At 42.7% G+C, this 23,998-nt stretch overlaps 1 long non-coding RNA gene and 1 pseudogene across 1 annotated transcript; both read left to right on the top strand.

Moving 5' to 3' along the window:
* The first annotated feature begins 16,003 nt into the window (after positions 1-16,003).
* On the top strand, positions 16,004-22,285 carry LOC116548722. The gene is made up of 2 exons (XR_004267519.1): positions 16,004-16,046; positions 22,220-22,285. It is a non-coding gene; the product is annotated as an uncharacterized LOC116548722 (long non-coding RNA).
* LOC116548721 lies at positions 16,280-16,873 on the top strand (annotated as a pseudogene).
* Positions 22,286-23,998: the final 1,713 nt, after the last annotated feature.

Below are 23,998 nucleotides of genomic sequence, written 5' to 3'. Positions count from 1 at the left end.
CCAGAGAAGGACAGAGGCCAAGCCCATACCTGCCCCTGCCCCCCATGGTGTGAACAAGGAGCCCTTCCTTCCCTTCACACTCCCTCGACACAGGCCTCTGTTACGACCTTCGGTCTCCCTGTTTATCCTGCAATCGTTGTTTCCATGGAGAAGCATCACGCCACGCTTGTGTTCTGTTGGAAAACATGCGGCTTGAATCTGAAAAAATTAAAACATGAGCTCCATTTTCAGTTGCTTTTCTGGGAGTGCTCAGGTGGAAGAATCCGTGCCCACATCCATCCATCTGAATGTTCTTTCCTTCTTTTCTCCTAATAGGGGTAAGAAAAATGAAATGCCTGGAATTCCTGCCCCACTGCAAGTAACATCCAGAAAAGAGCACAGTGGGGATGCTGGTGGCAGCCAGGGGGGCTGGGCTCCTTGCTTCCTGCGCAGTACAACTTTTTGGATATGCATATCTCCTTTAAGGTGTGCGCAAGAACAGAAGGCCTGGCACGGAAGTCCACAAAGGGTGAGATTAGGGCACCAGGCTGGATGTGTGGGTCAGGGAAGGGTTGCCTTCGAGGACATCTTTGATATATGATGGTGAAAACTGCATCGGTCCATACCAGAGATATGGATGGCTGGATGAAGGCTTAGGAGCTAAAGCTCTCCCTTAAGGTTGGGAGAAATAAATGAAGACTAGAGAGAGAAAGAACGGATGGGTGGGGCACAGTGGCGTTCACCTGTAATCCCAGCACTTTGGAAGGCTGAGACATGCAGATTGCTTGAGTCCAGTTCAAGACCAGCCTGGGCAGCATGGTGAAACCCAGTTTCTACAAAAAAATAAAGTAACTAACTGGGTGTGGTGCACTCCTGTGTTCCCAGCTACTTGGGAGGCTGAGGCAGGAGGATCACCTGAGCCTGGGAGGTCAAGGCTACAGTGGGCCATAATCACACCACTGCACTCCAGCGTGGGTGACAGAATGAGACACTATCTCAAAAATAAATAAACAATAAATGAATGAACGGACAGAGCAAGAGAGAGAGGAAGGGCACATAAGAACCAGGGTTTCTAAAATCAGCTTATCTCAGAAATTCCTGCCAGCACTTAGTAAAGGTCTTATATATTTCATTTAAAAAAACATTTGTTATTAGGAGTAGAACTCTGATGTGACTTTTGATGATGTCATAGGTAAAAGAATCTGAGTTTTGGAGAACAGTAGAAGGGATTTTGAAAATAGTATTGCTAATTTTAAACTGAATGACCCAGAATAAGCTTCAATTTCCTCATGAAGTGGATATGATAATACCCAAGCAGAAAGGTGAAAATGCTGGACACCGTGGGCTCCTTGCAGTGGTGGTCCTCCCTTCCCTATGGCCTCAGAAAACCTGATGGTCTGGCCTGACTGCTCCCAGAAGGTGGTGACCCTAGGAGAGGGATCTCCCAGGAAGACATTTCTTCCCTGCTGAGGGGTTGCAGGAGGGTGGGACTGAGACGAGAAAGGCAGAGGTCTCGGCAGCACTGAAAGAGGTTAGAGTGTGCTGGGAAAGTAAGCCAGAAGCGGCAGCCATCAGGGCTTCTAGCCCTGGCCAGCTATTTTGCTGATTATCACTGGTCCATGGGAGTTCTGGATTTCATACACGTTAATAATTCTTTTCCTCTTATCCCTGTGTTCCAGCTCTGGAATTCTCTGAAAACAGTGTGCTTCTCCATTCCTTATATTCTATACTCCAGGTTTGGAATTCAGGTCTCCAGCCACTGTTTCTGGTTTTGAGGTTGACGGCTCTTACGTTCTTTCTTCAACAGCTGGCCCCATCTCTTGGGCTGTGTTGACCTAGGCTGAACCCATTCCCTTGAGCAGGTGTTTGGCTCATATTTAAGTTCTCAAAACTGAGCCCAGTTTGCTGTAGGGGCTATATGAACAGGCCTGTGTGTGTGCATGCGCACACGCATGCATGTGTGTGGCTGTGCACGTGTGCGCACGTGTGTGTGTGTGTGTTCCCACAGTGTGGCACCTTCTGTCAGCTCTTTCATTCTCTTCACAGCCTCTCTGTTAATACGTTTTCATTCCCAATCCTTTGAAATGTTTCACCTTCAAACCCACAAGAATGTTAAGATTCTATCTGGCTTCAGGAATTATATATTTTAAAAGTCACTTCAATCGCATGACTGTTAACCTAGAAACATTAACATTTTTTAATCTTTCAAGTTGTTCTGTGAGAGAAGTCAAAGGTGTTTTTTTGTTTCTTTGTTTAGTAAGTTAACTAATCATTCAGGCATTAATCTTATTTTTGATGTTAAGAAAACTCACAGTTTCTGACAGCTCTCAGAATGACTTGTAATCAGAAAAACAACAAAAAAAGTGATGTTTTCCAAGTAAAGAAGATAATTCTCCAGGTATGGAGTTAAAAGAGATATTATATGTAAATATTGCCTAGGAATGTGTTTTAATACAGTAATTTCTTTTCTTTTCTTTTTTTTTTTTTTTTTTTGAGACGGAGTTCCGCTCTTGTCACCTAGGCTGGAGTGCAGTGGCATGATCTCGGCTTACTGCGAACTCCGCCTCCTGGGTTCAAGCGATCCTCCAGCCTCAGCCTCCCAAATAGCTGGGATTACAGGTGCCAACCACCACGCCCAGTTAATTTTTTTGTATTTTTAGTAGAGATGGGGTTTTGCCATGTTGGTCAGGTTGGTCTCAAACTCCCAACCTCAGGTGATCTGCCCGCCTCAGCCTCCCAAAGTGCTAGAATTACAGGCATGAGCTGCCGCACCCAGCCCTTAATAAGGTAATTTCTTAATGTGATGACACAGTGTAAATAAATTTTATTTGCAATGTCCTTGAAACAACTTATCAAGGCATTCTGCAATGGAATGAGATACTTCTGTCTTGGCTAAGAGAACCAACTCCTCAAAAGAGAAGAACTTAACATCTTTTTAAGGCATATATCTCCAAAAGAAAGGCAAAGAGTAGCTAAGCCTTACTAAAATGTTGAAAACCTTAAATGAAGATTAGATGAAATGGTTCAATATTTTGAATGAACCATTCAAAATGCTTAAATGAAATGGTTCAATATTTTATCCAGATAAGGATATGCAATACAATGAAACCCTTTTAGTCTTGGATATATGAAATATAGTTGTTGCATTCTAACTTCTTTGGAGCCCTTTGATATTTCATGGATATCTAATCTTTTATTTCAGCTATTCACATATGTGTAATTTTTAAATAAATTTTATTAACATATTTTATAAATGGAAAACCATACATTAATGTTGAAGCAGAGGCTCCTTTAAAAAAAATTTTTTTCTGGCTGGGCATGGAAGCTCATGCCTATAATCCCAGCACTTTGGGAGGCCGAGGCAGGAGGATCGCTTGAAGCCAGAAGTTTGAGACCAGCCTGGTCAACAAAGCGAGATCCTATCTTTACAAAAAAATTTAAAAATTGCCAGATGTAGTGGCACACACCTGTAGTCCCAGCTACTCAGGAGGCTGAGGTGGAAGGATTGCTTGAGCCCAGGAGTTTGGAGGCTGCCATGAACTATGATCATACCACTGTACTCCAGCCTGGACAACAGGGCCAGATCCCATCTCTAAAATAATAATAATAATATTTTTTATAAAAAGCTACACATAAATTTATTCAGGAGAATATAAAAGGCACCCATAGTCACAGTGCCAGGAGAGCCGTTTTAACATTGCGGGGCCATCCTTCCATTGATTTTTTAAGCATAAATAAATTATTTAAATTAGGAGACCATGACATGTACACAGTTTTATATTCTCATTTGTTATTCTTTTGTTTCTGTTTACCACATGGTGTGAAGGTTTTTCCATGTCATTACATTCTTTTAAAGTGTTTTATCATTGGCTAGATAGTTTTCCATTGTATGAATGTACCATGAATTTTTTTTTTATGTCAGCACCCTCCTATGTATAACTTGGGTTCCTCCTGATTTTTTAATTTGTTTGGTTGTTGTAACATTGGTATGCATATCTGTCATTAGTTCTCTGCAATCAAAGCTACCAACATACCCTTTTAAAGCTGAGGTCAAACTACCCTCCAGAAAATCTGCACCAGTTACTACTGACTCTAGAAATGCATAAGAATAGTGGGGAAGTTGAACATGCAGCTCTGGGTTTCATCTTGGCTCTGCCTCCTCCAGTCATTGTGACCTGGGGCAAACTACAAACATTTTCTCTTTTAAAAAAACTTTTTTAAGTCTTTGAAGGGTAGTCAAGTGAAGCAGTGGGAATGGAGAAGGAACAAAGAGATCTATAACTGTTTGTGATCTGTTAGTTGTAAACACCACCGCACTTGGACCAGCCTCATTATAGAAATTTTCCGTGCCTCAGACTCCATCTGAAAAATAGGGTAAATAAAGGTATCTATGCCAAGTGGTTGTTTTGAAGATGAAATGAAATAAAGTGCATTGCCTGTCAATGATACATTGTAGGTGCTCAATAAAAGATAGCTATCATCATCATCATCACCATCACTAAGAGAACCTTACAACCAGAGTTTTCTACTCATTGATTCAATTCATTTGACAAATATTTATTGAGTGTCGTCTGTATCCCAGGCTCTGTTCTCTCCACCTGGGGTAGGTACATCAGTGAACAAAACAGATGAAGACTCTGGCCCTCAGGGAACTCACATTCCAGTGAGGGGAAAGAGAAGACAGACAATAGATAATGAGCATCAAAAAACAAGTAACTGAGCTGGGCATGGTGGCTAATGCCTGTGAGCCTAGTGCTTTGGGAGGCCAAGGCAGGAGGATCGTTCAAGCCCTGGAGTTCAAGGTTGCAGTGAGCTATGATGGAGCCACTGCACTCCAGCCTGGGTGACAGAGCAAGAGTGTATCAAAACACACATACACACACACACACACACACACACACACACACACACGGAGTAATTGCATAATATGCTGGGGGAAAAGCAGAGCAGAGTGAGAATTTTCAGCAATTCAGTAGGCACAGGGTGGAATTTTAACAAGGGCAATCAGAATAGGAGCTGGAGAGAAGGCGAGAGCTGAGTAGAATTGAAGAGGGTGAGGTGTGAGACAGGCAGATGCAGGAGGATGGTTCTAAGTAGGAGTTAGCCTGGAGCCCCAGAGGCAGGCAAGACCTGAGAGGCTGCAGCCAGGGATGCAGAGGGAGAGTAGGAGGAGGTGATGTCAGAGAGGCAACAGGAGGACTATGCAGGGCCTTGCAAGTGAGTGAGATCACGTGGGTGGGGTTAGGGGATCCACTCACACAGGGCCTTCTCCTCCGTGTGGAGTGAGGACCATTGCAGGGTTCTGAGCAGGGGAGTAACATGATCTGACTCACATTTTGTGAAAATCATCCTGGCCGTTGGGTTGAGAACCATGGTGGAAACAGGAGCCCTTTAAGAGGTCTCTGCAGCGAGGTTATGGTGACACCAGCTGGGGTGGAAGTAGTGAAAGTAGTTGGAAGTAGTTGGACACTGAAGGTAGCAACTATAGGATTTCCATGGAGCGAGAATTGGATGTGGGCTAGGAGAACAGACGTCCAGGATTCACTCCTGGCTTTTGACACGAGCACCTGGGGGGTGGAGTCGCCTTTAACTGAGATGGGAGGAGATCCGGAGTTGAGTTTGTCCATTAGACACCCAAGTGGAGATGTTAATAGATGTACTTCTGGAGTGTGGGAGAAAGGGCTGGAATGATGAAATAAATTCACAAGTCATTGTCATCAGCATGGTGTTTTTAAACCTATATACCTTACTTCATTCAGGTTGCTATTACAAAATGCCTTATAATATGACTAAACAAGAGAAATTTATTTCTCACAGTTCTGGAAGCTGGGAAGTCCAAGATCAAAGTGCCAGCAGATTCAGGATCTGGCAAGGACCCACTTTGTTCATGGAAAGATGTCTTCTCGCTGTGTCCTCACAAGGGAGAAGGGGCCAGGTATCATTCCAGGGCCTCTTTTTTAAAGGGCACTAATGGCATTAGTGAGGGCTTTGGTCTCATGATACCCCACGTAATACTATCACATTGATGATTACATTTTTAACATTTAAATTTGAGGGGGATACAAACATTCAGAATATACCATCATAAGACTGAATAAAATCTCCAATAAAATGCATTTAGATCAAGCAAAGAAAAGGTCCAATGACTATAATCTCACATACTGCAGCTTTACCAGGTTGTGTGGGCCAGGTGCAGTGGATCACACCCGTAATCTCAGTACTTCGGGAGGCGAAGGGAGGAGGATCACTTGAAACCAGGAGTTTAAGCCCAGTCTGGACAACAAAATGAGACTCCACCTCTCCAAAAAAATAAAACAGTTAGCTGGGAGTGAGTGTACACCTGTGTCCCAGCTACTAGGGAGGCCGAGGTGGGGTATGCTTGAGCCTAGGAGTTCAAAACTGCAGTGAGCTGTGATTGAGCTACTGTACTCCAGCCTGGGTGACAAAGTGAGACCTCATCTATAAAAATGAAATATAAAATAAAATAAGGTTGGAGGGAAAGGAAGAAACAGCAAAGGAGCCTGAGAAGAAGCAAGCACTAATGTAGGCAGAAAACTAGAAGGGTCTGGTGTCCTGGAAACCAAGTGAAAGAGAAAGATCAAGAAGGGAGTAACCCAAAGTATCAAATGCTGCTAAGGGATCAAGTTAAAAGGAGGGCTGAGAACTGTGTGTGGGTCCAGCAGCCTCGGCCAACGACAGCAGGTGTGATGGAATGGGTAGAACTAAAAGCTGGATAAGAGCAGGTTTAAGAGAAAGTGAGGGGATAAAGCTTGGAGACAGTGAGTACCGACACATCTGAAAGCGTTTTGCTCTAAAATGCTAGCCGAGGAAGTATTCATCAAAGGAAAGTGCAGTGTGTGTGCGTGCCTACGTGCCTGCGTGCCTGTGCATGTTGAAGAGAAGGAGAAAGAACAGCATGTGTGTCTGCAGATGGGAAGGGACCTGAAGAAGGAGAGAAAACCTTCCAATGTAGGAGAGAGACGAACTGCCAGAGCAATGTCTTGGGTAGGCAAGAGGGAGGGGGCTCTAGTGCAAAGTGGAAGGATTGGTTGTCGATAGGAACACAGGAAATCGATCCATATGAAGATGTAGCTTCAGATGCTGATAAGTGAACAGAGGTGGTAAAGGCAGTCTGTGAACATTCTCTTTGTGGCCAGATCTTCTCGGGTACTTACTGGGTGCCCAGCACTAGGATGCCCATTAAGTCATCACAACAGGTTCTCCACATCTTTGGCATGCCTTTGCCTCTCTAGGACAATAATAACTCAGGAGTGTTTGCAGGACTTACTAGATTTCATATGACAGGGAAATAGTACCCATAAAAACCCAAAGAGATAAGCGGCTTTTCACAGACCTCCCTGAATGTGTGGGCCTTTCCTGGGGTCAAGAATTTGAAGCAGTTACTCTATCATCTATTACTAGGCATAGGTAGAATCTTCTACTAAAAATAAGTATGCTAAACATAGAAAGTCCAGTGCTTATCTGAGTTGTGTCAACTAAACTGCCAACAGCTACATCTACATATATGGAAACATTTGTACAAACACTCAGATATTTGGAAACACCAGAAACCCTGGCATCATTTAGGATTTTTATGGCTTCATATCTCTTATCTAGATATTTTGGTTTTGTGCGGACACAGCCAGGAAGAGGGAATGATCCATTTGAAATAAAACCTCTGTCCACAAAGATCTATCTCTGTCCGCATACAGACACTAAAAGCAAAGAATGCAGTAATCACTGAACCATCAGAAATAAAATATGATCATTTTACTTTGATCTTGCCCATGAAAATAAATATTCCCCAGTATTTAGAGGTAAACTCTCACCAAATATTAATTCGTGCTTTAATTCTCATTCCAAGTAATTAAACTCTTTTGGTTTCTTCTGTTGAAGTAATTACAAAGTTTTCTTTCATCTTTCTTTTCATTTTTAATGAAATCTTAAACCTATTAAAACCTGTCCACAATGTGGCTGTCGTATACTCTTCAGGATTCTCATGCAGCCTTACAGTGAAGTCAGCTTGATGTTCAATGCCTTTCGATTATGTTACTGCAATTCATTATGAGTTGTTGGATAAAATGCTACAGCATAACTCCCTGGAAATTAAACCCAAGGCACTATTCAGCTTTTCTAAAACCCCGTGATTCTATGTAGCCAATTAGGTATTACATTAAGCTTCATCCGTGCAAGACACCATGACAAAGGATAGGCAAATCTTTTATCCATTCTTTTTTACGCCCTTAAGAGCACTTTGCAATCTGTCGCCCCATGTTTATACATACTTTTTATATGGAGAATGCCATTCCACTCAAGGAAAAGCAAAACTTTGAGTAGAAAGTTCCCAAATTTTTGACAGATTTGCTCCTCTAGTGCAGTAATAACTGAAGGATATATAGATGGCTTTCTATATATGGTCAGCTTCCATGTAAAAAGAAATGCTCAGAGGCAGCTAGTCAACCTGCCAGCCTTTTATTCCTTCCTTCCATAGATCCCTCCAGTTTTTTTTAGATAATGAGAGTTTTGAGAGTTAAAAACTAGCAAAGATTCTCCTTGCTGTAACTACAACATTGAATTCCACAAATGTGGTTTATTATTATTATTATTATTTTTTAAATCACACGTGTATAAAAAGAAGAAAATTAAAAGTGTAATTGTCAGTATGTATTACTCATAGTAGTAGGGTAACAGTAGCTGCTATAACTAATAAACACCAAATTTCCGTGACATAGCACAACAGTCTATTTCTTGCACATGTAACAGTTCAGGTAACAGTTTATTTCTTGCTCAGGTAACCGTTCAGGTGGTAACTGAACAGTTCAGTTCAGACAATGGCTGTTCCTCCACATTGTCATTTAGGAACCCAGACTCCTTCCAAGTTGTGGGTCTGATAGCTCCTGTTTCCTTGGAGTCCTCTGGACCCAGCCAACAGAGGGTGGAAGGGGGCACAAAAAAGCCCCACCCCAGAAGTGATACATCACTTTTGCTCAATTCTCACTTCTGCATTGGTGAGAATTAGCCATATGTTCTGATCTGAATGCAAAGGAGGCTGGGAAATGTAGTCCCTGAATGGAGATCTGTGTCCAAGTGATAACACTAAACTAAGGAAGAGGGAAACATGAGTTTCAGCCAGCCATCTCTGCCATGCTTGAGTTATATCAGTACATTAAAAATATATATTCTGTAATCCCTCCTACTGTTAACATTTTGGAATATAGCTAACAAATGGCATCATACTGTACATGTTTTATTAACTGATTTTTTATAACAGTGTATTGAATACCATATGTCACATATATTTTTAATGAACATCATTTGTGTCATAGTGTGGCTGCAAATAGCAGCTGGGGCATTTCTCTGGTGTGTGTCTTTGCTAGCCACTGTCAAACACAGGGAACAACAGCATAGGCTGGCAGAGTGTAATGGCTTGAGTCAGGCTTTGGGCCCAGGCAAATCTGGACTCAAGTCCCAGCCCTTAATATTTGCTAACTTGTAAATATAGAGCTGCTTTTTCCTTAACCTATAAAATGAAGATAGGAACTTCAGTTCTTCTTTTCTATAAAATGGGGATAGTAGCTTATTTTATGAAGTTGCTGTGAGGGTAAGTAAAATAATTTATATAAAGAACTCAAATACTACCAAGATGAATGATATTTTATTTTTTAAATCTTGTAAGTGACTTTTATTTTTAAAAAACCTTTTATATTGTTGGCATTGTGGCCTGGGTAGACAAAAATGTAAAGTGAATTATAGTTTGCATAAAGGTAACATAGGGACTTTTGTTGTTGTTGTTTGTTGGGTTTTCTTAGGGACAGGGTCTCATTATATTACCCAGGCTGGACTTGAACTCCTGAGATCAAGAGATCTTCCTCACTCAGCCTCCCAAGTAGCTGGGACTATAGGCACATGTCACCATGCCCTTAACCTGGGGATCTTTATTATTATTATTTTGAGATGGAGTCTCACTCTGTTGCCCAGGTTGGAGTACAGTGGCACGATCTTAGCTCACTGCAACCTCTGCCTCCCAGATTCGAGCAATTCTCCTGCCTCAGCCTCCTGAGTAGCTGGGACTACAGGCACATGTCACCACACCCAGCTAATTTTTTGTATTTTTAGTAGAGACAGTATTTCACCATATTGGCCAGGCTGGTCTCAAACTCCTGACCTCATGATCCACCCACCTCGGACTCCCAAAGTGCTGGGATTACAGGTATGAGCCACCGCGCCCAGCCTAACCTGGGGATCTTGATGCTGATTCAGTAGGTTTCAGATTGAGCCCAGGAATCTAAATTCTTAGCACTTCTCCAAGGTAGTTCTGATGCATATTATCCTTGGGACCCAAACTAGGAAAACCTGTTCTATTAGCTTCTATTTAGACAGCCAAATAGAGGCCACCAGCTTGAGAAAAGTGAGAGAGCAGAAATCAAGAGAAATTAATAAATGATTCCCCCAGATTCTTAAGAGAAGAAAGAGATAAAAGGAACATCTAATGCAGTATCTCAAGAGGCATGTTAGGTGTGACAAATTCTCATCATATGGGATCATTCCATGCATTGAAGAAATTCTGCATTGCTGTCTCCTGTCCACTAAATGTCAGTAGTGTCTCCACAATTATTGTCCAAATGAAAAATGTCCCATATTTTTCCCAATATCCTATGGGAATAGAACCACCCTGAGTGAGAACCACTGATCTAGCCCAAACCTTCACCTTTTCAGATAAGGAAGGTAAGGCTCAGAGAAGTGGAGTGACTTGCTTATGAGGACGCAGCCAGTTGGTGGTGTGGCTGGGAGCAGATTTCAAGCATTTAGCTCCAAGTTTCGGGCTTGCTTCCACCATATGGTCATATTAGCTTAGAATGTTTTTAACTGCAAGCACTAGAGAATCCAATTTGATATCACTTCAATGACCTGGAAATTGATCAATGAACCTCACTGAAAGTCCTGAAGTAGAACCAGCTTCAAAAGTATTGAATTCAGTGCCTATGACTCCACTTGCTTGTGGCTTGACTGGCTTTTCCATCCTCTGTGTCAGCATCGCCTTCAAGCTTGTGCTGCATGTTACAGCAGTGTCAGACCTTGGATCTGAACAGCAATAGCCAAGAAAAGGGAGAAAAGAAAGAATCACTTTCAGAAACTCTCTAAGGAAACGAGCAATAACTTTCCTAGAAAGTTCAGAAAACTGCCTCTTGAGTCTAAGTGGCCACCTTGAGTCATATAGCCATTCATGAACAAATTCTTCCCAGAAATGTGAGATAACACTTAGATCATCCCAAGAGCTGGGATGAGGTGGGTAACATAGTTGGGACATTTGTCCCGGCCCAGATCTCATGTTCAATTGTAATCCCCCATGCTAGAGGTGGGGGGCCTGGTGAGAGGTGTTTGCCCCATTGGGGTGGATCCCTCATGGCTTGGTGCTGCCTTCACAATAGTGAGTCTCACAAGATTTGGTCTTTAAAAGTGTGTGGCACCTCCACCCTCACTCTCTCTTGCACCTGCTCTGGCCATGTGCTGTGCCTGTTCCCACTTCACCTTCTGCCATGAGGCCTCCCCAGAAGCAGACGCCAGTGCTATGCTACCTGTACAGCCTCTGCAGGTTAATCTACCTCTTTTCTTGTAAATTATCCAATCTCAGACATTTCTTTATAGCAATGCAAGTACAAACTAACATTGCCACCATGAGCCAATTAAACCTCTTTTTTTTTTCACTGTTTTTTTAAAATTGTATTTCACTTTAAATTCTGGGATACATGCAGGTTTGTTACATAAATATACATGTGCCATGGTGGTTTGCTGCACCTATCAACCTGTCATCTAGATTTTAAGCTCCGCCTGCATCAGGTGTTTGTCCTAATGTTCTCCCTCCCCTTGCTCCCCACCCCCCGACAGGCCCTGGTGTGTGATGTTCCCCTCAGTGTGTCCACATGTTTTCATTGTTCAGCTCCCACTTATGAGTGAGAACATGCAATGTTTGGTTTTCTGTTCCTGTCTTAGTTTACTGAGAATGATGGTTTCCAGCTTCATCCATGTCCCTGCAAAGGACATAAACTCATTCTTTTTTATGGCTGCGTAGTATTCCATGGTGTATAGCTGCCACATTTTCTTTATCCAGCCTATCATTGATGGGCATTTGGGTTGGTTCCAACTCTTTGCTATTGTGAACAGTGCTGCGATAAACATACATGTGCATGTGTCTTTATAGTAGAATGATTTACATCCTTTGGGCAATGAGATTGCTGGGTCAAATGATATTTCTGGTTCTAGATCCTGAAAACCTCTTTTCTTATAAATTACCCAGTCTCACATATTTCTTTATAGCAATGCAAATACCGACTAACACAGTCAGCGTCCCCTGCACTGTGTTGACATGGGTGGGTAAATATCTGAAAACTATCAAGTTTCTATTAGAAGAATGGACCCTCCTGCTGCTGGTTAGGCCCCCATCAGTGTTAACAATAATCATCTTGCCACTTATACTCTTAAACAGTTCTCCAGTTATTCAATCTGCAACTATGATGCCAAATTATTTGGGGTTTCCAAGGACTAGACAATATGCATAACAAACAAACAGAAATGAAGTGTGTTTTTACATCATATCAAACAATATATGGTTGCATACCTGGCATATTTATAATTTAGAGCTAGATTTGGCTGCATATAACAGAGGACCCAAGAAAAGACAAACATTTTTTTTCTTGCATATGTAACAAGGCCATAGGAAAACAGACCCAGCTGATAGGGTGACGCCACCATGATTAAGGATTCAGATTTCTTCTGTTTTGTTCTTCCACCATCCTCAAAATTAGGGTCCTTACTCTGTGGTCCAAGTTGGCTGCTCAGCTCCAACCATCATGCCTACATTTCAACCAACGGAAAGATGAGAAGATTTAAAGAAGGGTGGATACTCCTTTTAAAGACAAATCCTGGAAGGACAGCATACAACTTCCACATAGATCCCATTGCTGAAACTTACTCACATGGCTACACCTAGCTGTAAGGGAAGTTAGAAAATGTAATCCTTGTTCTGCACCACTGATACAACCTAAACGTCAGGAATTTTATTAGAAAGGAAGAAAGTGGAAAAGGATATTGGGGGTAGTTAGGAAACAATGCCACATATAAATCAATAAAGAAACAATGAAATACAAGTTCTGAAAATCCCCATTACCACTGATAAAATATATTTCAAGAATTACTCAACAGCCAGGCATGGTGGCTCATGCCTGTAATCCTAGCACTTTGGGAAGGCAAGGTGGGAGGATTGCTTGAGTGCAGGAGGTTGAGGGTACACTGACCTGTGATCTTACCATGGCACTCCAGCCTGGGGAACAAAGGAAGACCTTGTTTCAACAACAACAAAAAGAATGTTTCAATAATACTCAATGCATAGTATTTGGAATTCTTGAGCCTCACTCTAAAGTCCAGCATAAGTAAAAGATGAAAAGTGCCAACCAAGGAGAGGCCAATCTATGCTTAGCTCCTTAAAAGTGTTTCCCTCCTCCCCAAAAAGTACTGGGCAGTTCACCTGTGTGGAAAGGCGAATAACCCAACTAGTCATACATAAGAGTTAATGACCCAAGTGAATAAAGAAGGTGGTTATCCAAGTGTAATCTAAATGAACCTGGGGCTCATGTTGCTGAATTAAATATTAAGCACATTTAAAGAAAAAAGTCAAGAAATCAGGTCATTAAAAGGTACTTATAGTCATTAATTGTATTTTGGAAGAACAATAAAGGAATCCAATTCATATCCCACAGGAATACTTCCCCATCAACTCAGGGCTCCTATTGCTTACATTCTAACACTGCCTTAGAACCTGGTGGTTCTATTCTAAATCTTGATGCTCCTCTTTCTCAGAAGCCTTATTTTTCTCTTTCCTACCTTCTTTTCTGCTCTGTCACTCATAACCATTCTCTCTCTATTTCTTCTCTCTCTCTCTCTCCCCACCCACCCCCATCTCTCTCCCTGTTTCTCTCTCTCTTTCTCTGTTTCTGAGATGGATCCTACCATGTTGCCCAGGCTAGACTTGAACTCCTGGGCTCAAGGGATCCTCCTGCTTCAGTCTCCTGAGTAGCTAGGTCTGCACCTGACATCATTCTCTCTATGTTGCTTCCCAAATTCCCAGAAATCAGCAAGCCAAGACAGCACTTGGAGGTGGGGAAGGGGAGAAGTTGAACAGACAAAGGCAAGACAAGGACAGAAGAAGGGAACAGGGAAAGGCTGGGAACAGTCCCACTTTGGTAAATCCTGTCTGTGACAATCTCTCAAGTCATATGGTCATTAGGGACATTTGTCCACACACAAACCCCCCATCTCCTCCCAGGGGAGATCTCCACAGTCCTCTCTGAATTAATGGAGATGCTGAACAGAGTCACTTTCCGAAGGCATGGATACTTTCTCTGCACTGAGATGAGGATTTCTGCCCGGAGGGTAGTTGTGGGACAGCTGGAGGTCACTAGAGATTATGCTAACCACCTATGAATATCTATCTGCTTTCAGGACTCAGTCAAGAATAAGTTTTTATAACAAATTAATCTGAAAAATGAAAACGAAGGTAGGAACTTGGTGCACTAGCAACATGCAAACACACACACACACACACACACACACACACACACACACACACAAACAGGTGACCTCTAGTCAAGGTGACAGATTAAAAAAAAAAAAAAAAAACCAGAATCCTGCTCCTATTTGAAACAAATAGAAAATTATGAATTACCAAAATTACATGAAAAACAAGATCTGAAGAGAACACTTTGTCAGCCAGGATTCCTTTGCTCAAGCAGCAGAAAATGATTTTGGCTTACAAAATCAGTTACAACAACTGAAAAAAAACCACAGGGAAAGAAAAGAGTTACTGGCCAACCTCACTTATGCATATATATGCAAATAGCCAAAATACAGTTACCCTCGGTATACATGGGGATTGGTTCCAGGACATTCTCCATGTACCCAAATTCTTGCACACTCAGGTCCAATATTGGGCTCTGCTGAACTCACAAATAAGAAAAGTTTCTCCATATACACAGGTTACACATCCCACAAATAATGTATTTTCTTTTTTGTTTGTTTGGTTTTGTTTTTGAGACAGAGTCTCACTCTGTTGCCCAGGATGGAGTGCAGTGGCACAATCTCAGCTCACTGCAACCTCCATCTCTTGGGTTCAAGCAGTTCTCCTACCTAAGCCTCCCAAGTAGCTGCGATTACAGGCACCCACTACCACACCTGGCTAATTTTTGCATTTTCAGTAGAGACAAGATTTCACCACATTGGCCAGGCTGGTCTCAAACTCCTGACCTGAAGTGATCCGCCCACCTCGGCCTCCCAAAGTGCTGCGATTACAGGCATGAGCCCCTGTGCCTGGCCACATAATGTATTTTCAATCCAGGTTTGGTTGGACCTAGGTAGTTCAAGCTCATGTTATTCAAGGGCCAACTATAAAAGATTAGCTCATTTAATGCAGCAATGAATGTTTTTACACTCCAAAGACAAAATGATGCTATAACTGGAGAAGAAACCATGATTTCACTAGACATTGCTGTCCCTGGACACTTGATGCTCTTTCTTGTAGCATTGCCACATGAAACTCCATATACCCCAAAGAAAGGAAATCAGGATATCAAAGGCATATCTACACTCCCATGCTTGTTGAAGCATTTTTATAATAGCCAAGATTTGGAACTAATGCAGGTGTCTGCCAACAAATTAGTGGATAAAGAAATTATGGTACATATACATAGTGGAGTACTATTCAGCCATAAAAAATGAATGAGGTTCTATCATTTGCAATAACATGGATGAAACTGGAGGTCATCATGTTTAAGTGAAATAAATCAGGCACAGAAAACTTGGCCAGGTGCGGTGGCTCACACCTGCAATCCCAGTACTTTGGGAAGCCAAGGCAAGTGAATCACTAGGTCAGGAGTTCAAGAGCACCCTGGACAACATGGTGAAGCCACATCTCTACTAAAAATACAAAAAATTAGCTGGGCATGTTGGCAGGTGTCTGTAGTCCCAGCTACTCAGGAGGCTGAGGCAGAAGAATCGCTTGAACCTGGGAGGTGGAGGTTGAACGACTCCGTCTCTAAAAAAAAAAAAATAGCAAGACAAACTTCACATGTTCTTACTTATTTGTGGGAGCTAAAAATTAAAACAAACTCATGGAGACAGAGAGTAGAAAGATGGTTTCCACAGTCTGGGAAGAGTAGTGAGCAGGATGGGGCGGGTAGCTGAGGGAGAAATAGTGATGGTTAATGAGCACCAAAAGTAGTTAGAAAGAATGAGTAAGGCCAGAAGCGAAACCAAAGCCTGGCTCCGAGCAGCAGCCGCTGAGGTGTCCCTGGCCAGTGTCCTTCCACCTGTCCACAAGCATGGGGAACATCTTCGCCAACCTCTTCAAGGGCCTTTTTGAGAAAAAAGAAATGTGCATCCTCATGATGGGACTGGATGCTGCGTGAAAGACCACGATCCTGTACAAGCTTAAACTGCGCGAGATCGTGACCACCATTCCCACCGTAGGCTTAAACGTGGAAACCGTGGAGTACAAGAAAGAATATCAGCTTCACTGCGTGGGACGTGGGTGGCCAGGACCAGGTCCCGCCTCTGTGGCGCCACTACTTCCAAAACACACAAGGCCTGATCTTCGTGGTGGACGGCAATGAAAGAGAGCGCGTGAAGGAGGCCAGTGAGGAGCTCATGAGGATGCTGTCCCCCTGGTGTTCGCCAACAAGCAGGACGTCCCCAATGCCATGAATGCGGCCGAGATCACAGACAAGCTGAGGCTGCATTCCCTAAGCCACAGGAACTGGTATATTCAGACTACCCGCGCCACCAGCGGTGACGGGCTCTATGGAGGACTGGACTCGCTGTCAATCAGCTCCGGAACCAGAAGTGAACGCGACCCCACTCCCTCTCACTCCTCTCGCCCTCTGCTTTACTCTCACGTGGCAAGCCTGCATCTCGTGGCGTGAGCACCAGAAGCTGCCTGCATGGTTTGGTCACCGTGTGCATTGCACCATGCTGTAAATGTGGCAGAGGCAGCCTGCGGCCAGGCTTTTTATTTAATGTAAATAGTTTTTGTTTCCAATGAGGCAGTTTCTGGTACTCCTATGCAATATAACTCAGCTTTTTTTATTGTAAAAAGAAAAATCCGCCGGGCGCGGTGGCTCAAGCCTGTAATCCCAGCACTTTGGGAGGCCGAGGCGGGTGGATCACGAGGTCGAGAGATTGAGACCATCCTGGTCAACATGGTGAAACCCCGTCCCTACTAAAAATACAAAAAATTAGCTGGGCATGGTGGTGCGTGCCTGTAATCCCAGCTACTCAGGAGGCTGAGGCAGGAGAATTGCCTGAACCCAGGAGGCGGAGGTTGCGGTGAGCCGAGATCGCGCCATTGCACTCCAGCCTGGGTAACATGAGTGAAACCCCGTCTCAAAAAAAAAAAAAAAAAAAAAAAAATCAACTCACTGTTGAGTGCTGAGAGGGGACGTAAGCCTGTGGGCACCTGGTCTCCAGGAGTCATTGTGTTGGGAGAGCCAGGCACGCTCTTGGCTTTAGAGCTGTGTTGAAATCCATTTTGGTGGTTGGTTTTTAACCCAAACTTAGTGCATTTTAAAAATAGTTAAAAATCCAACGGCTGGGCGCAGTGGCTCACGCCTGTAATCCTAGCACTTTGGGAGGCTGAGGCGGATGGATCATGAGGTCAGTAGCTCAGGACCAGACTGGCCAACATGGTGAAACCCTTATCTCTACTAAAAATACAAAAATTAGCTGGGCGTGGTGGTGGGCACCTGTAGTCCCAGCTACTCAGGAGCCTGAGGCAGGAGACTTGCTTAAACCCAGGAGGTCAAGGTTGCAGTGAGTGAAGATTGTGTAACTTCACTCCAGCCTGGGTGACAGAGCAAGACTCCACCTCAAAAAAAAGAAAAAAAAAAAATTACAGGTAGGAGAGGGAAATTATGGAAGGAGACATTCCAGACTGTGAACATGGGTTACCAGTGTAAGTGGAAGAGCGTGAGTAGAGATGGGGAAGTTTGAATTGCTATGAATAAAAGTGGAAGAGGGAATGAGAAAGATGAGTAGAAAGAAAGGGAAAAAACAAAAAAGAAAAACACTAAAAAGGGACCATTGTTTTCAGCATAAGTCTTCAAAACCACCCTCTGTAACCTGTAATTTAAAAAGCTTCTGTCCAAATACTGACTTGTAAAAAAAGAAAAACACCAACATTCAGCTAAGTATGTCACTGTGATTGATTTACATGACAGCAAACACTAAACCAAAGCACTGCTTAAATTATCCAGATGTTCTAGAATGAAATATTTCCCATTCTGGAAAGTAATTTGGCAAAAACAGCAAAACTTTCATATCCAGTGATCCAAAAACGTACACCTCTAGAAATCTACCCTAAAGAAAAACTGGAGATTTGGGCATAATTTTTGGTGTAAAGATGTTATTTTAATATTAACTACAATAGCAAACAATAAGGAGAAAAACAGTCTAAATGGCAAAAATTAATTTTGTAGATCCATGAAATGGAACATCAAGCAACCACTAAAAATCATTTTAGTTTACCAGCATAGGAAACTGCCCGTGATATAATATTAAGTGAACAATAAAACAAGATAGAAAATGTGGATTGCATGTTGCACACACATACACAAACACAAGGACTTTAAGGAAGAACTACACCAAAATGCTAATGATGATTAGCTTTAGGAAGTAAGTTAAAGGTGATTATCGTTGTCTTCGTATTTGTGTGGGTTTTTTTTTTTTTCAAGTTTTCTATACTGGGTGCATATTTGGGATGGAATGCTCTTTTACTCACCTGATACAAAGGCATCCTGTCTAACAAATCAGTCGGCCCCGTGATCCACTGCTTGTCAGCTCTGTGAGGGCTGGTGTCTGCTTCACATTGTGTCCCCCATTGCTGAGCACATGGTAATGGATGAATGGTTGGGTGGATGGATTTGGTTGTGCCGGTGGGCCAGAAAGGGGTTTCTCTCCTTCATCAATTTCCTATTATTTTGGCACAGTAGGACTTCCTCATAGATTGGAGGACCATTCAGTTGTTTAATGTATAGGCACTACCTTCACCTCTTTCTGTATCTATTAGGTTATAAATTAAGGAGAGGTTAGCATGTGTGAGAAAGAACCAGCAATAACCAGAAATCATCTGTGCATCTGTTAATATAGCATATGGAAAACCACAGGTATCAACACGTGGGACTGGACCAAAGGGTCTCTACCAGGTCTCACCCACATCACTCAGTGAGTCACATTCCACAACCTTCAGCCTTCTATGTCAATCAGGAAAAACAGAAGCCAATATCATACCAGGAAGAGCTGGGCAAAGTAAGACATTTGGGGTATTTAGTACATTTAAAACTCATGCCATATCATTTGACACTTCAGAGTAAAAATTTTGTGAAATGACTATTTTGTTCAAGATCAACATAGCTACCATTTTGAGCATCTACTCATATTAGGTACCTTAAATATGTAAAGGTACTGAATTCTAACAGTATTATTATGCTCATTTTCTTTATGAAGGACCCAAGAGGATGTAAGTTGCTTTATGACAAATAGCTAATAAATGTCAGAGCTAGAATTCAAAGCTGAGCCTGTCCAGCTCCAAAACTTCAGGCTCCATCCCACACGCTCAGCAGTCTGACGGATTCTGACTCCCTCCCACTCCAACTGTACTAAAGCAAGTTCTTCCATTGCCACTTTGATGCATTCACTGTCAGCTAAACACATTTTTAAATAGACTTCATTAATGGATGTTAATTCTTCTGTTCTAGAGCTAGCTTTCCCTTCAAGACACGCAGGGACATTTTAAAGTCACAGCTGAGCAATAACAAATTACATTTTCCTGAACAAATTTCTCACCTAATCATAAAATGATTGTGGATGTTAGTGTTTACATCCTGGCTCCGAGCAGTAATGCAGGAAAACATCAAAGTTTTTTGGGTGACAAAGAATCACCTCTGATCTTCACTTCAAAGACAACCAGGAAAAAAAAATTCTTCCCAGCAGCATGTTTGAAGTTAATGTCAGTCAGGCTTTCCCTCAACTTGTCTATACAAGTATGTGCTTTATAATAATCAGAGCTTGTTAGGAAACCATAAAGCACCCCTAAAATGGCAGTAAAAATATCTACCGCACACACACAATTTTTTCCTATGTGTTACAAACAAATTTTAGTTAATATATTTTTTTCCACTTAATCCAGTTCCCCAAGTCTAATTTTAAAAGAGTGCCCCATCACAAAGATGTACAAATGTTGTTTCTAAGCCCAGGAATCTAAATACTTAATATTTTCCCGGATGTCCGTAGAATTTTCTCCTCTTCAGAACTTTCCTTCCTCTACCTATCCATTTTCTCCCAGGAACACAAAGCCTTCCTTCCAGTCTGGTTCTAGGACCTGATCAGGAGTCTCAATTTTACCTTCATAAATAGATGCTCTTCTGGAACATGGCAACTGAGGGAAGGCAGCCTTGCTCCTGGAACCCTTCTCAGCCTGGTTTGATGTGTCATCTCTGTCCCCCACAGTGCCCGGTGCTGCTTTGACCTCATCACTTATTGTACAATCATCACCACCTGTAAGCTTTCTGAGAGTTAGGACCATGTTTTAATCATCTTTGCATCCCCGGCACGTAGCCCACTGCCCAGCACACAGTTGGTGCTCGCAAGTTCCTGTTGTTGATTAAGAGCATGAATAAATGTGCAGATAACCCTTCACCCATGTGGCTAAAAGCAAGAGTTCTCAGGAGTCTGGGAAGAAAGAGGGAGAACAATTGGGAAGCAGGTCAACTAGAGCAAGGATGGGCAGTTGGAACATGTGATGTAAGAAGGTCCAAGAAGACAGGAAGCACATTTAATAGAAAGGGGCTCATTAAACACAGGCTAAAGGTGAAGTGACTGACAAGGTGACAGCCATTATAGGACATAGGCTAGAGCTTTGGACCCCGGAAAACAGAAAGCTGATATCATTTTGTTTGCAATCAGTGTCCAGGATGAACGCTAACTTTTTAACTGTTTGCACCTGGAAACATGAGATCCAGGCTAACGTGGTAGTGCCCTCTTTCTTGTGATAAATGCTTAAAAGCTTTCTCAGTACTCCACACCCATGACTTCCATGATGGGTCTGTTTCAAAATGAGCTTGGTAAGACTCCCGGGCTGGGTCAGTAAGTAACCCACCATGCTACTAGACTCTGATTAAAGGCATCATAAAATACTTTACAATGATTTTAAACATTTTTGGCCAGGTGCAGTGGCACACTGTGATTACAGTGCCTGTAATCACAGTACTTTGGGAGTCCAAGGAGGGTGGATCAGATCACCTGAGGTCAGGAGTTCGAGATCAACCTGGCCAACGTGGTGAAATCCCGTCTCGACTAAAAATACAAAAAATTAGCCAGGCATGGTGGCACACACCTGAAGTCCCAGCTACTTGGGAGGCTGAGGCAGGAGAATCACTTAAATCGGGGAGGCAAAAGTTGCAGTGAGCCAAGATATCACCATGGCACTCCAGCCTGGGCAGCAAGAGCAAAACTGTGTCTCAAAATAAATAAATAAATAAAAATTAAACATTTTCAGTTTAAGTCTGAATGTAATAAGTCATTCATTCAACAAATATTTGTTGAGTTTCAAACATGTGTTAGCTACTGTGCTGTAACAGTAGGAAAGTTCCAATGTAAAAACACTACACTTTCTCCATTCACTCTGCGTGTCCACAGACACTGCCATCAAGAGTATAGAAGAATGTGAGCAAGAGCAAAAAACAGAGTATTTAGCAAGTCCAACTTCATCTCAGTATCAGTTTATATGAAGAAGGCAATTTCTTCTCTAAGTTACTGAAATGAGGTGATAGTTTATTTGGGGGAATTTTATGAATAGATGTTGTCTTCATTCTTTATGCAAAATCCATCCTGGAGTCCACATAATGAACATTAACAACAGCTTGGCCAGAAGCACCAAGTAAGTATGTCGAATGGGTTCAGCTGCAGAAAATAGAATTCACACTACCCAGGTGCAGTGTCTCACACCTGTAATCCCAGCACTTTGGGAGGTACAGGTGGGAGGCTTGAGGCCAGGAGTTCGACACCTGGGGAATATAGTGAGACTCCCCCCATCTCTACAAAAAAATTTTAAAAATACCCACGCATGGTGGTGCATACCTGCAGTCTCTGCTACTTGGGAAGCTAAGTCAGAAGGATCACCTGAGCTCAGAAGGTTGAGGATGCAATGAGTCACGATTGTGCCACTACACTCTATCCTGGGTGACAGAGCAAGACTCCATCTCAAGGAAAAAAAAAAGATTTTTATAGATATACATAAAAATGTACAAAATTTTTTTTTAAATTTACACTACCTCTTGCAGGTCAGCAATCTCAGAGGCCTGGAGGCAGGAAGAGGCTGCCATTCCCTGGGCAATCCCTTCTTGAAACACACCAATCAGAAAATAATGCTCCTTCTTCCCAGGGGAAAAGTGAGGGAGGAAGCTGAGGCAAGCCAGGCACTTTATTCTACTGCCAATTCCTCCACGTGGAATCTATGAGTGAGAAGTTAAGCACTCTCACTAAGCAGTTCAATATTTTGAAGTAGCTGATTTCCTTCCCTGTGATTCTGACCTGGACTCTTTCAAAAACAAGCCCAATCACAACGTGTGTCTCACCCAATTGCTGAAATAAGGACTGAGCTCTCCCACTGTGGTACAGGCCAGTCACAGTCACCTAGGATGGATAAAAGTATCTTTGACTAGCTGTAAATCTGTGTAATCACAAAGTTTAAGAATGTTTCTCATTTCATGTACATCAATCCCAGACCCTCAGACCCTCAGCATCAGTACTGGGATTTTTTTTATTTTTCATTTTTTGAGACAGAGTCTCATTCAGCTGCCCAGGCTGGAGTGCAGTGGCATGATTTCAGTTCACTGCAACTTCTGCCTTCCACCTCAGCCTCCTGAGTAGCTGGGACCCCGGGCATGGACCACCACACCCAGATAACTTTTTGCATTTTTTGTAGAGATAGGGTTTCTCCATGTTGCCCTCACTTCCCTGTACAACTTGCACTCCAAGGAACAAGCTAGGGTCCAGGTGCTCTTAGAGGTATGGCGTAAACATCTGATTTTGCCATTCCTGGGGTTAATAGCTCAGAACACTAAACAAACATTCACCTAGGAACATAGGGTAATTCTCAGGGTCTGCTTGAGTTACTGCTATCTGATCTCAAACTCCTGAGTTCAAGAGATCTACCCACCTCGGCTTCCCAAAGTGCTGGGATTACAGGCCTGAGCCACTACGCCCAGCCCAGTACTGGGATTGATTCAAAGATCTCAGAGTTATCAAGAGTCATTCTAAAGTGTATTACCCTCTATAGTGGCATATGATTATAGTCCCAGCTAGGCCAAAGCAGAAGGATTGCTTGAGCCCCGTCATTTTGGACCCCCAAGCTGGGAAGCTGGGAGGGTACAGTCACCAAGAGGCCTATAAAAAAAAACCTGGAGACAGCAGGTGAGACATGCAGTTTTATTCTGGGGACTTATATACCACGCATCCAGGAGTAGCATGCTGGACAGGAAAACCACTGCCATTTGCGAACAACACATAGGTTATAAAGGAACTTTTGCTTGGCAACCTCTACTTAGCAGCCCCCACTCAGCTCAAAATGAAGGCCTTCAATTTCTTGTTTGACTTGTGTTCCAAGGAACCAGTCAGGGAAACACATGGTAATTCTCAGGGTCTGCTTGAGTTACTGCTCTCTAGCAAGACATGCCCACCATCCACGCCCAGGAGTTCAAGGTTGTAGTGTGCTATGATCATGCCTGTGAATGGCCACTGCATTCCAGCCTGGGAGACATAGCAAGGCTCTGTCTCTAAATAAAATAAAATACAAACTACAAACTTCTCGACAGGCTTGCCATATTAACTCTCAAGGACATACCAGTTTACCTTGAAATTATCTTTTCCAGCAAACCAGCCTCGTTTGACATTAGCTTTAATAACGTTTTTCAGATAC

The sequence above is a fragment of the Sapajus apella genome, unplaced genomic scaffold (genome assembly GCF_009761245.1).
Source record: "Sapajus apella isolate SASKATOON/1434 unplaced genomic scaffold, GSC_monkey_1.0 scaffold5, whole genome shotgun sequence".
Taxonomy (NCBI): domain Eukaryota; kingdom Metazoa; phylum Chordata; class Mammalia; order Primates; family Cebidae; genus Sapajus; species Sapajus apella.
This window is presented reverse-complemented; position numbering and strand designations above follow the sequence as displayed.